General features: G+C 40.2%; 1 pseudogene; it reads left to right on the top strand.

The window, feature by feature from the left end:
- The first annotated feature begins 350 nt into the window (after positions 1 to 350).
- On the top strand, positions 351 to 1566 carry LOC144366923 (neurofilament light polypeptide pseudogene; annotated as a pseudogene).
- The last annotated feature ends 10740 nt before the right edge of the window (positions 1567 to 12306 follow it).

Raw genomic sequence — 12306 nt, 5'->3', positions numbered from 1 at the left:
CTACTTGGATTCTCAGTACCGCATATAAATAAATGAATAAAATAAAACCAAAAACACTTGCCTCTGAGAGCACACCCCCAATGACCCATCAACTTTCCCCTAGGCCCCACCTCTGAACATTCATCATTTCCCAAGAGCACCACCCAGGGGAACAATTCTTGAACACCTTGGCCTTTGGGGGACTCTCAAGTCCAAACTATGGCAATCTCTTAAGTACAAATAAATAAATAAATAAATAAATAGGTACACAGCCATCCATCCTTCCCTTTCCCTTTCTCCCCTGTCCTTCCTCCTCTCCAGGCCCCCATGTCCGCCATGGGCGGGAGGAGGGGTAGTGAATGGCAGCCAGCATGAGTTCCTTTAGCTATGAGCCTAGACCTCCTACAAGTGGCACTATGTGGAGACTCCCTGGGTGCACATCTCCAGCCTGCGCAGCAGCTACAGCACCGTGTGCACCACTTACTCCAACTACTGTGCCCCGGTGTCCTCCTGGTCTCCGTGCACCGCAGCTACTGTCCAGTTCCGGCTCCTTGATGCACAGCCTGGAGAACCTAGACCTGAGCCAGGTATTGCCATTAGCAACGACCTCAAGTCCATATGCACTCAGGAGAAGGTGCAGCTCCAGGACCTCAAAGACTGCTTTGCCAGCTTCATTGAGACTGTGCACGAGCTGGAGCAGCAGAACAAGCTGCTGGAAGCCGAGCTGCTGGTGCTGTGCCAGATGCCTTCTGAGCCATCCCGCCTCTGGGCGCTGTAGGAGCAGGAGATTAGCCATCTGCGCCTGGCGCGGGGACGCTACTGAGGAGAAGCAGGCGCTCCAGGGCGAGCGCCAAGGGCTGGAGGAGACTCTAGGCAACCTGCAAGCACGCTAAGAAGAGGAGGTGCTGAGCCGCCAGGACGCCAAGGGCCTCCTGATGCAGGCGCTGGAAGGCGCCAAGGAGGAGGTGCTGGCCCCAGCTGAGCTCCAAAAGCATATCCACAGCCTTTTCAAAATCACAGTCGCTTTTCAAAATCTCCAAAGCCTCATTCTGTCTCAGCCTTTCCTTCTCTCTTTTTAGGCTCCTCCTCTCCTTTGGAACTTGTTCTTATCTTCATTTCTCCGCCCTTCACTGCCTCTGTTTTCTCACCTCTGTCTCACCCCTTCAGTCTCTCTCTCTCTCTCTCTCTCTCTCTCTCTCTCTCTCTCTCTCTCTCTCTCTCTCTCTCATCTCTCTCTCTCTTCTCTTCCTCTCTCTCCTCTTCCTCTCTCTCTCCCCCTCTCTCTCCCCCTCTCGTTCCCCCTCTCTCCCCCTCTCCCCCTTTCCCCCCTCCCCCTCTCCTTCTCTTTCTTTGCCTCCATCTATCATTCCTATCTTGCCTTCCAAGGTATCTCAGGGTACACTGCCCGCGCCCCCAGTCCCACCCACCCGCCAAAGCGCCCTTGGTGCTGAGCAGGGCGGGCCCAGCCTGTGTGCAGAACAGGAGCCCCAAGGTGCTGGCCTGGCAAATCTCAGTGCCCTGTTTGCTGGTGGACGCCCTCCCCAGGATAGCGCCAGGCAAGCCCAGGAGGAAATGCTCCAAGACTGAGCCAAAATTCCTGGGCAGCTTGGGGCTTTCTGGCTCCAAAACACTCTTCCCCTCCAGAGGCCACGCTGCACCTCGCGGATCTCAAAGACCCCAAAGACCTAATCTCTAGGTTCCAGCCAGGGCACCACCACCGGAAGGAAGGGTGTTCTTCCACAGGAGGGGATTTGGGAAAGACATGTAGCCCTAAGAGGCTGCCCCAGGGGTCCAGAGGTTCCTTATGAGCCCATTTCTCTGAGAAAAGTGCTTTCCTCTTTGTCACCTCAGGTTGCTGGCACAGGACCTGAAGCCAAACTCCCAGGGAGCTTTTCTGTCTACTCAAGGACAAGATATTAACGCTAATGCTGTCCAACTCCACCTGACCCTGAGAGGGAGATTCAGGCAAGGTATCTGCCCTCCACAGAAATCCACTGCTTTGGTAAAGAAGTAGCAGCAATATTAAAAGACGCCTTTCAAAAGACAATAAATTCATGGCTGTCATAGAGATAGAAAATGAGCATGTTCCAAAGATTTTATTTAGCTCATTGTTAATGAGGGAACAAGTAGAATTTACAAGCAGTCCTAAGAACAGACTTAGGTTAGAAAAAGCAGCTTGCACATGCAAAAAGAATTGAACTCTTGCACTCCAGGAGAGATGGGAACCACTACAACCTGCAGCAGACAGAATTGCAGATCTGTAGACTATCTATATCTATCTATATTTATATCTATATCTATATCTGTTTTTTTTTGGGGGGGGCTGAAGGTACAGCTCAGTGGTAGTGTGCTGGCCCAGCATGTGAAAGAACCTGGGCTCAATCCCTGGTAGTGGCCCTCTACTAGTGTTAGGTAGACTGTAGGGAACGAGGAAAGGGAAATCACATATTCACACATTGTGTCTAACCTTTAAGGAGTTCATGCTCTAGTAATTGTTGTGATACTAATAAACAGCTGCTGAGCTTTGATTGACTGACTTCTACTCTTTGCCACTTCTGATCTTTCCTTAAATGTTGTTTAAAGCAAGTCATTGTCCATTATGCAGATCAAGAAATCTAGGTTCAAAGAGGTCAGGAACCTTGCAGATAACTTGCAGATAAGTCACACAACTGGCACAAAGAGGGGTCAGGACTAGAATCTAACTTGTCTGCCTCTGTACAGCCTGGTTCTTAGATATTAACACACTACATCCTGTTGTATTTATGCTAAAAGAAAACTGGAGGGGGGGTTCTTCATTCCAAACCTGGGTGAGTTTTTTGGTGATCTTCTAATCATCCCCCACCTTCCTCCAGTTTAGAACACAGAAACTGAGACAAGTGCAAAAAATAACAGTTTTAGTGAAAATACAAATAAAGCTACAGCCCTAACAAATCTGAGAGCTCTGTCTGCTCCTGAACTTGCAATTCCTTGTCCCAACTTCTGGATTACCAGAGATTAGTGAGATTACCAGCATGTGGCACAGTGTCTTGCCTCCTATATTTTAATAGCAAATTCATAAAAGCAGCCCAGTAGATGGACAGTATTAAAAATCTGCAACCAGCATGTGGGGCAACTCAGAAAGGCATAGTGAGTGAAATCCACTGTATGATCAAAATTCTACAAACAACATTTAGTGGCTGTCAGTAAGAAGTTAACTTAGTTTTCAAAAAATCTAAATGCTGCCATGGTCAAAAAAAAAAAAAAGAAAGAAAAAAGAAAAAAAACAGACCTATATAATCATTATAGAGTTGAATCCCCAAAAGTTGTTCACTGAAACATTTTGATCTGCATTCCTGCTTTGCATACTTAACATTTATATAAAAAACTCACACACAAATGAAAATGGAAAAGCTGCCAATACCTGATTTCTCTTCTTTGTTTTCTACTAATAATCATCCACTGAGGCATCTTTTGACACCACGGGGACAAAGGGGATGTTTAATTAACATCAGACCTACCAAGAGTGGTTTGGTTTGTTGTTTTTGAGATGCTGTGGATCAAACCCACGCCTCGTGCATAGGTGGCTTTCACACAGCTACATATACACACAGCCCCATAGTAGGTTCTTACATAAGTTCTCAATGTGTCAGAGTGCTATTTGGAGGCCATTTGGCATAACTACTGCACGTTTGCCATGGAGCGCACAGATCTTATTTGTGTCTTCTAAAAAGACAACCAGAGAGTCTTCATTTGCTGCCCACAAAGCAGGATACCTGCCCTCTGGAATAACAAATCTGTTTTTAAATCAGAGCAGTTTCTCACACCAGACCCCGGAAGAGGAGTTAATGAATCTGAAACTTAGTGGACTAACTAGATATCAGAGCACCACAATACTGGGCCTGTAATCCTGAGTTTTCTTCACCTTTACAGTAGAGGGCGCTCCTTACAAGCAATTTTGTAGCCAATGACTAGGGCATTTACTACTTGCGGACTTGGGAGTTGTGGGCTTTGGTGGAGGACTCCTTTTGAGACAGTCTTGCTCCCTTCTACTGGAGGTCAGAGCACTTGAGGAAGTGCAGGCATTAGAGGGGTAGGGTGGCTGTATATACCATGTTTCTTTTCTTTTTTTCTTCCTCTCTTTCTCCCTTTCTTTCTCCCTCTCTTCTTTTCTTTCTTTCTACCTTCCTTTCATTCTCTTTCTTTCTCTTTCTTTCTTTCTCTCTTTCTTTCTCTCTCTCTTTCTTTCTTTCTTTCTTTCTTTCTTTCTTTCTTTCTTTTTTTCTTTCTTTGTTTGTTTTTTCCTCTTTCCCCTGTGCTTGGGATTGAACCCAGGGCCTACTCAACCACTGAACCACATTCCAAGTCCCTATTTTCATATATTCTGGAAAGGCTAGATTCCTGGCAGGGCAATAACAGAATGAGAGAACCTTTATTTTTTGTCCATAAGGCAAACACTGCCCCCAACTCTCACTAAACCACAGATGAGCCAGTGCACTCTCAACTATGATATCACTGCATTGGAATAGTGCTGGAGGAGGTGTCATTTACATAAAATACTTTTGGAGGGGCAGGACCTGAAGTCACAGAACCAGGTGTCCAGGGCTGTTCCCCAACACCTATTTTTTTTTTAATAAAACCATCCTATGCTACAAAATGGTATCTTCTTGTTGGTTTTATTTAGTTGCTGCTATTTAGAAGTGAGATTGGGTTGCATTTGCCTACTCAAATACTTTTCCCTTCTATTTTCCCCCTTTTCTTTGTATATTCTGATTATTAATGTAAATGCCTTTCATTGGTGCTGGCAATGTTTTCCCTAGACCTCCCTTTAACTATCTTTCTTGGTGACTTTGCTCCGGAATTTCAGATATTAGGTAGCCAAATTTCTCAAGATTTTCCTTTATGACTTCTAGAGTTTACAATTTGCTTATGATTCCACACTTCAAAATTATAATATTTTTTCATTATTTTCTCCAAGTACTTTTAAAGGTTATTAAATTTATAATCTCTATTCCATTTACATTTTTTCTGTGGTTTTGAAGAAAGAAAAATATTTCTAACTTAATTTTTTTTTTCTGGAAGTTGACATTAAATATCCTTTGCTCTATTATATAATCTATCCTTTAGCTGCTAGTTTTCTTTCCTTCTTTCTTTTTGTATTAGGGATTTAAGACAAGGGTAATTTACCAATTAGCCACATCCCCACATCCCTGAGACTTTGCTGTGGAGGATGGAAAATGCAAGAACTTTCTAGACAAAGGACATGGAAAAAGGCTGAAGTCATGGAGTGCTTGAGGAATTGAAAGAAATCCTGTTTGATTTAGTACACACAGCAATAAGAAGGCAGAAATCAAATCAGAAAGAAAAGCAGAGACTCAATCCTTGCAACATAAATTACCCTTAAATTTTATCTTAAGGGCAATAATAAACATATATTAAGTGATCTTATTCTTTTAAATCATTTCAGAAGATAAAAGTATATAATTAAAAAAAAAAGAAAGAAAAGAGGGGAATGATAGACCCAGCCTGATTTTCTCTTAAAATTGGGAGCCATCTTTCCCAAAGCCATGAAAAGCTAATTTCAGCTTCACTATAAATTACTGCAAATTCTGAACCTGCTTGGAATGCCTGCCCTGCCTTGCACTCACCCATGCCTGGTTCTCTCTGAGCAGATAGCAGCCCTCTCTGAAACTTTAATGATGCCTCACAAATCCTGGCCTTCCCCAGTCAGATAATGACCTTCTTTGAGGCTCTAATGACTTTCATAAATTCTGATGTTAGGGCCAGCAAAAATGTAAACTAACATTTGTGTTATGCTCCTCAGAGTTTTGTTAACTGTAATCCCCACTTTGTATAACTTTCTGGGGTATAAATCTAGACTGCAAGAAACCTGTGACTGTTGTTTTGTTCCTGTGGTTTTTGTTGGGAGAGGCAGCCAGGCTGGTCAAAATAATAACCTTGCTTTAATATGATTTTAACTGGAGTCAGTCATCTTTTTTTGTGTCCTGGTCTAACAATCTCCTGGAAGTCGCTGAGGCTGTCTTTGAACTCAATTTCTCTTGTCTCAGCCTTCCAAACTGCTGGGATTACAGGTGTGTGCCACCACCCAGGCAAGTGTGTTCAATTTGGAAAATGTCTTTGTTACTTCAATATAACGTTTTTCAAAATCTTCATCTCTTGGTCTAAATCTCTTGCAACCCTCATTTAAACTCAGGAGTTACAAAGCCTCATTAAAAAAAAAATAGAACAATTCTGAACAAACCCACCTGGCTTCCTCTTCCAGACCATATTGCATAAGCATGATGATAACCCTTTCATGACTGACAACATCTCTAACCCAGGAGGTGAAGGGATTACTGTCACCCCACCTACCTAGGAGCACAGTAGAAGGGAGTGAAGTGACCTGCCCAAGGGTTACCCAATGCAGAGAGAGAGAGTAGGACTGCAGAGCTGTTGGGGGTTGATCCAGCTAGTCATCTTTCCTTCTAGAATTCTCCACTTAGTTAATGCCCTCTATGGATTTCCCACCAAGATTAAGGGTGATAATTAAACTCTGAAGCCTAAGGCTTGACTTGTTTGTAATTAACATTTACCCTATGCATTGTTTGAAAACATATTTTTAAAGCTCAAATCATGACCTTAAAACAGATATAAAATGAACACTTGCTAGGGATTTTCACTGAATCAATGAGAAAACTAGGCAGATTATAACTGACTCAAAGGAGAAGTCAAAAAGCAATGGAAAGTTAAAGCAAAATCCCAGATAGAGCTAAAAGAAGCTTCTTCAATGGTCGGAAAGGAAACTAAGCTGAACGTGTCTGCTACAACAGAATATAGCTGTGTAAAGATGAGGGTTATTTGGCCTTGCTATTAGATATCTATATTTTGTAGAATTGCAAAATAGCTTCCATGAAATCAAAACCAGATAACATGGAAAGGTATGCTATAGACAATGCTTCTTTTGACTTCAATGTGGAAAGAAATATTGAAAAAAAAACCTCATTTATTCACAAGCAATTCATCAGTAATCCTATCAAAGAGGCCTAAAGTTTCTGGCACCTGTTTGTATAAGTTAGAGTCACAAAGCTTTTTTGATTTTTCAATGGGATTTCTTGATGAGCTCAGCTATCATTAGTTTTATTCCACACTCTTTTTTCTTTGTTGGTACTGGGGATTGAACCCAAGGACACTGAACCAACTAATCTACATCTTCAGCCCTTTTATATAGTTTACTTAGAGACAGGGTCTCACCAAATTGCTTACAGCCTCTCTAAATTGCTGAGATTGGCTTTGAATTTGCTATCCTCCTGCCTTAGTCTCTGGAGCTTGGGATTACAGGCATGCACCACCACACCAAGCCTTTTATTTCACCTTTAGGACTGATTTGAGGAAGATGAAAATCCAAAGCTCTTCAGTGTGAACCCTTAATTTAGAGCCATGGGTGCTTGAAAAATAACACTTGTTTTCCTCTTTGAAGGGGACATTTAAGAATAAGCTTAGAAAGTGACAGGAAGAGTAAAGAAGTTTAGCTCTCTCCTCAGTGAGAAATTTTATTTTATTAAATAATCAAGGACATAATCAAATCAATGTAAAAGTTAATAAATTATTCTGGTGAAACAACCCAGAATCTTTTGACATAGATAAGTTACATTGAAAAACAAAACAAAACAAAACAAAACAAAAAAAAAAAAACAACTTTTTATCATAGCTGAAGATGGCAAACAGCAAATCAAGGAAATGAGGCCATCAAAATTACACAAACTTTTCTAAGATTTCTAAAGTATTTTGTAGTGTAAAAAAATTATATGATACATTTTTAAAGACTTTTTTTGTTGTTTTTAGTTGTAGATAAGCACAATATCTTTATTTTATTTATAAATTTGGTGCTGAGGATTGAACCTACTGCCCACTGCATGTTAGATAAGAGCTCTACCATTGAGTCACAACCCCAGGCTTGTATGATACATTTTGGTTATTTATTTGGTACTAGGGATTGAACCCAGGGGCACTTTACCACTTAGCTAAACACCATTCTTTTTTAAAATTTTTATTTTGAGACAGGCCTCACTAAATTGCTGAGGCTGGCCTCCAACTTGTGAACTTTGTGCCTAAGGCTCTCCAGTAGCAAAGATAATAGGCATGTACCACCTAGAGTGGTTTTCCATATGATACATTTTATAAGCATTACATGTTACCTGTTATAAATATTATTATATATGGTGTTAATTTTGTATGATAAAATTCATAGTGTGATAAAAGCAACTTTTTATAATATTTTTAACATTTCTCATAATACTTAACCCATTTCGGACTCAATTATTGTAAACAAATGAAATCAAATATATTTTATTAAATTAAATTTTTTCTGGGCTGGTGATTGAACCCTTGGCCTTGCTCTTGCTGGGTAAATGCTCTCCTACTGAGCCATATTTCTGGCCCTACAACTCATTTTAAATTCTTCATTATGCTTTTTCATATTCTATAACAAAATGATTCTTTCCTTAGGATTAATTGCATTCTTTTTACAATTTCTTTATGGTACTAGAATTGTACCAATCGAGATGTAGTTCGAGTGAGAGCTTAGTGAAAGTCTCCTTTAGGGTGAGGTTAATGCGTTCTACCTTGCCAAAAGAGGTGGGATGATACAGGGTGTGTAGATTCCAGGGAATGTGGAGAGCCCCAGCAATGCATTGTGTGATTTGAGAAGCAAGAGGATCTCAAGTTTGAGGCCAACTTTGTTGGACCCTCTCTCAAAATAAAAAAAATAAGAAAGGGTTAAATGAAGCTCTATGGTAAAGGCAGTGAAACAGCTATTGGGTTTATCTGTTATCCTTCTGAAAAATACTGAAAACCCAAGCCACTTGAGAAAGAAGTGTGATTAAAAAAAAGTGGGTCTACTACTGCCATTTTTCTTCTTTGGTATGCCTCACACCTGTGTGTGTGTGTGTGTGTGTGTGTGTGTGTGTGTGTGTGTGTGTCTACTTTGTTCTTAAAGCTTTAACTTGGGTTTTTTCTTTCCTTTTGATACTGGCATGTTTTGACTCTCTTCTCATTTGCTTTCAGGTCAATTGTGTGTGTATTTTTCTTATGGAAAAGAAAATAAATGTTACAATATATTATTTTAATCTTATTAATAACTATAGTCTCATAAAATCTTTATTATCCATTTTAGACTCTCATTTTTATTACTTTCTATTTGTTTTGTTTTGTTATGTGCTGGGGATTGAACCCACAGTACTCTACCACTGATCTACATGCCCAGCGTTTTAGCTCTTTGTATTTTGAGTGTGATCCAGTGGAAGAGTCCTTGCCTAGCCTGCCTGAGGCCCTGGCTTCAATTCTCAGTACCACCAAACAAACAAAGCCCCCATACAAACACTTGGAGAGCCCTTGGCACCAGTGTTTTAAGACTGCCATTCTGTTGGAGAGGAGTTAGAGAAAGGTCATGTAAACATTCTGCAGAAAATATCAGTATCCTTTATTTGATTGCTATGTTAAACAAGAAGCTCAGTTTGAGCTTCATATTATAGAGCAAAAACTGAAGGTGGTCATGAAATATCAATACTTGTATTATCTGAATGCTTACACCCTATTTTATTTCATCTTATTCCTGCCCTAATCTACTGCCAACCACTTAAAGTTTTGGGTGTGAGATTAATGTGAGCTGATTTATTTGTACTTTCTCAGTTACTATTCTGGCTGAGCATTTTGCATTAGTCTCTTTCTTTACATTTTTGAATTTTGTTAGACCAAAACCCTTTCCCAGCCTGCAGATCAGAATATCACGGTATCCTCATATTTTTAAAGATAGGTCCTTAATTGCCACGACCCCTCACCAGCAAGGAGGACACGACACAGGATTCTTCTTTCAGCAGTTTATTCAGGCCTTTACTTATGTGTCTCTGGAAGCTTCTTCTTCTCTAACCCGCACCCTCCAGCCTAATAAAACATACCAAGCCCCAATGCAAAGCGTCCACGTGGACCTTTCTCATAGGGTGTTTTACAGCAACGTGCCATCTCTCCCAAAATAAGGCGTTGTTTATCACAGGCCACGGCGCTTATCAGTGCCATCTTGTAATGGCGAACACGGTCCACTGACACGGCTCACCACACTTAATCCATTTTTTTATTATTATTATGAATAAGGTGTGAGGCAGAGCTCCACCTTTAAAAAATCTTAGTCAACAAATAAACTTTTCTTTCTCTGGATGCCTCTAGTATTCCTAAAATCTGTTCTTTATGTTTCCATCATTTTCAGTTGAAGATAGTCATGACGAAGAAGGAGGAACAAATCAAGAAAGAGGAAAAAAACTGCCACACAAGTCTACAAAACATCATTTAGAGATTCTTAGTCGATCACTAGAACAAAATCTGTACCCAATTTTGGGATCTGGGAGGAGCAGGCCAAGCAAATGCAGTGCCAAATACGTGAAATCAATGTAAGTCCAAAAGTCCAAAAATTACATGAACATATCTTTTTGTAGGTGACATAGTAATTAGAATTTTTGGAAAAGTTTTATGTCATTTGTTCACATAGGACAGCATGATACTTTGTCATATATCACTTCACTGAGTTTGTGAACCTGTCAAATGACTTTCATAGAAAAATCAACTCTTGTGAGGCAAGTTTGGGAGTAGGCATCAAGTAAGGCACTCATGTAATTATCCAACATAGAGCCTGTGCAGTTTTGATCAGGGTGCTAGCTGATCAAAGTCCTAGGAAGATTAAATATTTTGAGGGTGGAACTGATACTTTTTAGAGATGTTGGGTATTCAGTGAGAGGATTTAAGAATGGCTGTACAATTTTGGCCTGATCCATTTTATACCATGGACATGAGGAGTTTTTCTTTAGATATGTGAGGTTTGGTATGTCAATCAAACCTCCAAGAGGTGATGGAGAATGGGCTTGGTTAGATTATGTCACTCACATGACATTTCACAGCATTAGTAGATTATTTTAGGTATTTGTTACATGAGCCAATATTTTGTTTTGGAAATTTCCAATGTAGTTAGTTTTGTAAAATAGCTATAAAATAACAAAATAATTGTTAAAGCTGCACAAAATTTTACCATCTCAGGATTGCCATAGTATACATTGAAGAGGGATTTTCATATATCTCTATTCTGTCATTATCCATGGTTCAGGAAATATGTTGGTTGTTTGACCCAAGGAGGACAATTTTGGAGGAAATAAGAAAGAGAATACAAGAAAAGCTTTGGAAGATAGAGGAATAGCAAATAGTATGTAAGCAATGAAGTTACTGTGTTAGAAAAATTCCATAAAATGAAGCATTTCAAAGATCCTGCAAATCAATGATGGTAGACAAATAAGTAGAAAATCTGAACAAGGTAATGACTGGGAAAAATTTTGAATTGAAATGAGATACACATGCTTAGAAAATGCCCATGTGATCAGAAGGCAGGATAGTCAGGGAGAGGATCATAGGTGGTCTGGATGTGAGAACAGGAGCACCTGCTTTTTGGCTTAATTTTTGTAACCTACTTGCTAACTTCTCTGTCACCGCTGACAAATTATGGAATCTTGCACCTCATCTTTCTGTTATAATTATGTTGGAAAGAGAAAATGAGAGCTTTGGAAAGAGAAAATGAGAGGTCCCCGTTGTTATGTATAGTGACAATTTTAACAATCTTAAGCATGTATGGAAGATAATTTCCAGCTCTTAACCTAAAGCTATTCTGAACTTAGGGACAGGTTCCAGGAGTGATCAAATATCAAAAGGCTTACAGACATTCTTGCCTGTGCCCCTCTACAACACTAGCTCATTGGGTTGCATAGTCAAAAAGCATTTTCTCACCTCCATACACCCACCTCTAAATTCTGGGGAGTACTGCTGGCATTGAGGTTATCCTCAGTTGATGCAAGAGAAAAACTTCAAGACTAGAGTGGGTCAGTGCAGTTGTTCAAATCACATGTACAATGCACTGCCCAGTTATGATGACAAATGCTTTCTTAATCTGAATGTGTAATTTAAATACAAGAAATTTAAGAATATTTTTACAATACACTGAGTCATGACTGTACCTTGATGGGGCAACTTAAGAAAAATTAAAAAGTTGAGGGACTGTGTGTATGGCAACTTGGGATCTGTTCATTCTAAATACAGAGTTTCCAGAGAGGTTGCTGGGAGACTTTGAAAAGCCTGAGTTCTCATGGACAGAAGGGCTGCTTCAGACTGTGGGGACAGTTTGGAATTTGGAATTGGGCACCATTCACAACCTCCATTATATGGATGGCCCAGGAAAGATTTTCTTCTTTGTGTCTATTTCAAGTCAAGAAGCAAGTCAGTGGTAATGCTGAAACTAAGATTACCTGAAAAATATTTGAGTGA

The sequence above is a fragment of the Ictidomys tridecemlineatus genome, chromosome 1, assembly GCF_052094955.1.
Source record: "Ictidomys tridecemlineatus isolate mIctTri1 chromosome 1, mIctTri1.hap1, whole genome shotgun sequence".
Taxonomy (NCBI): domain Eukaryota; kingdom Metazoa; phylum Chordata; class Mammalia; order Rodentia; family Sciuridae; genus Ictidomys; species Ictidomys tridecemlineatus.
This window is presented reverse-complemented; position numbering and strand designations above follow the sequence as displayed.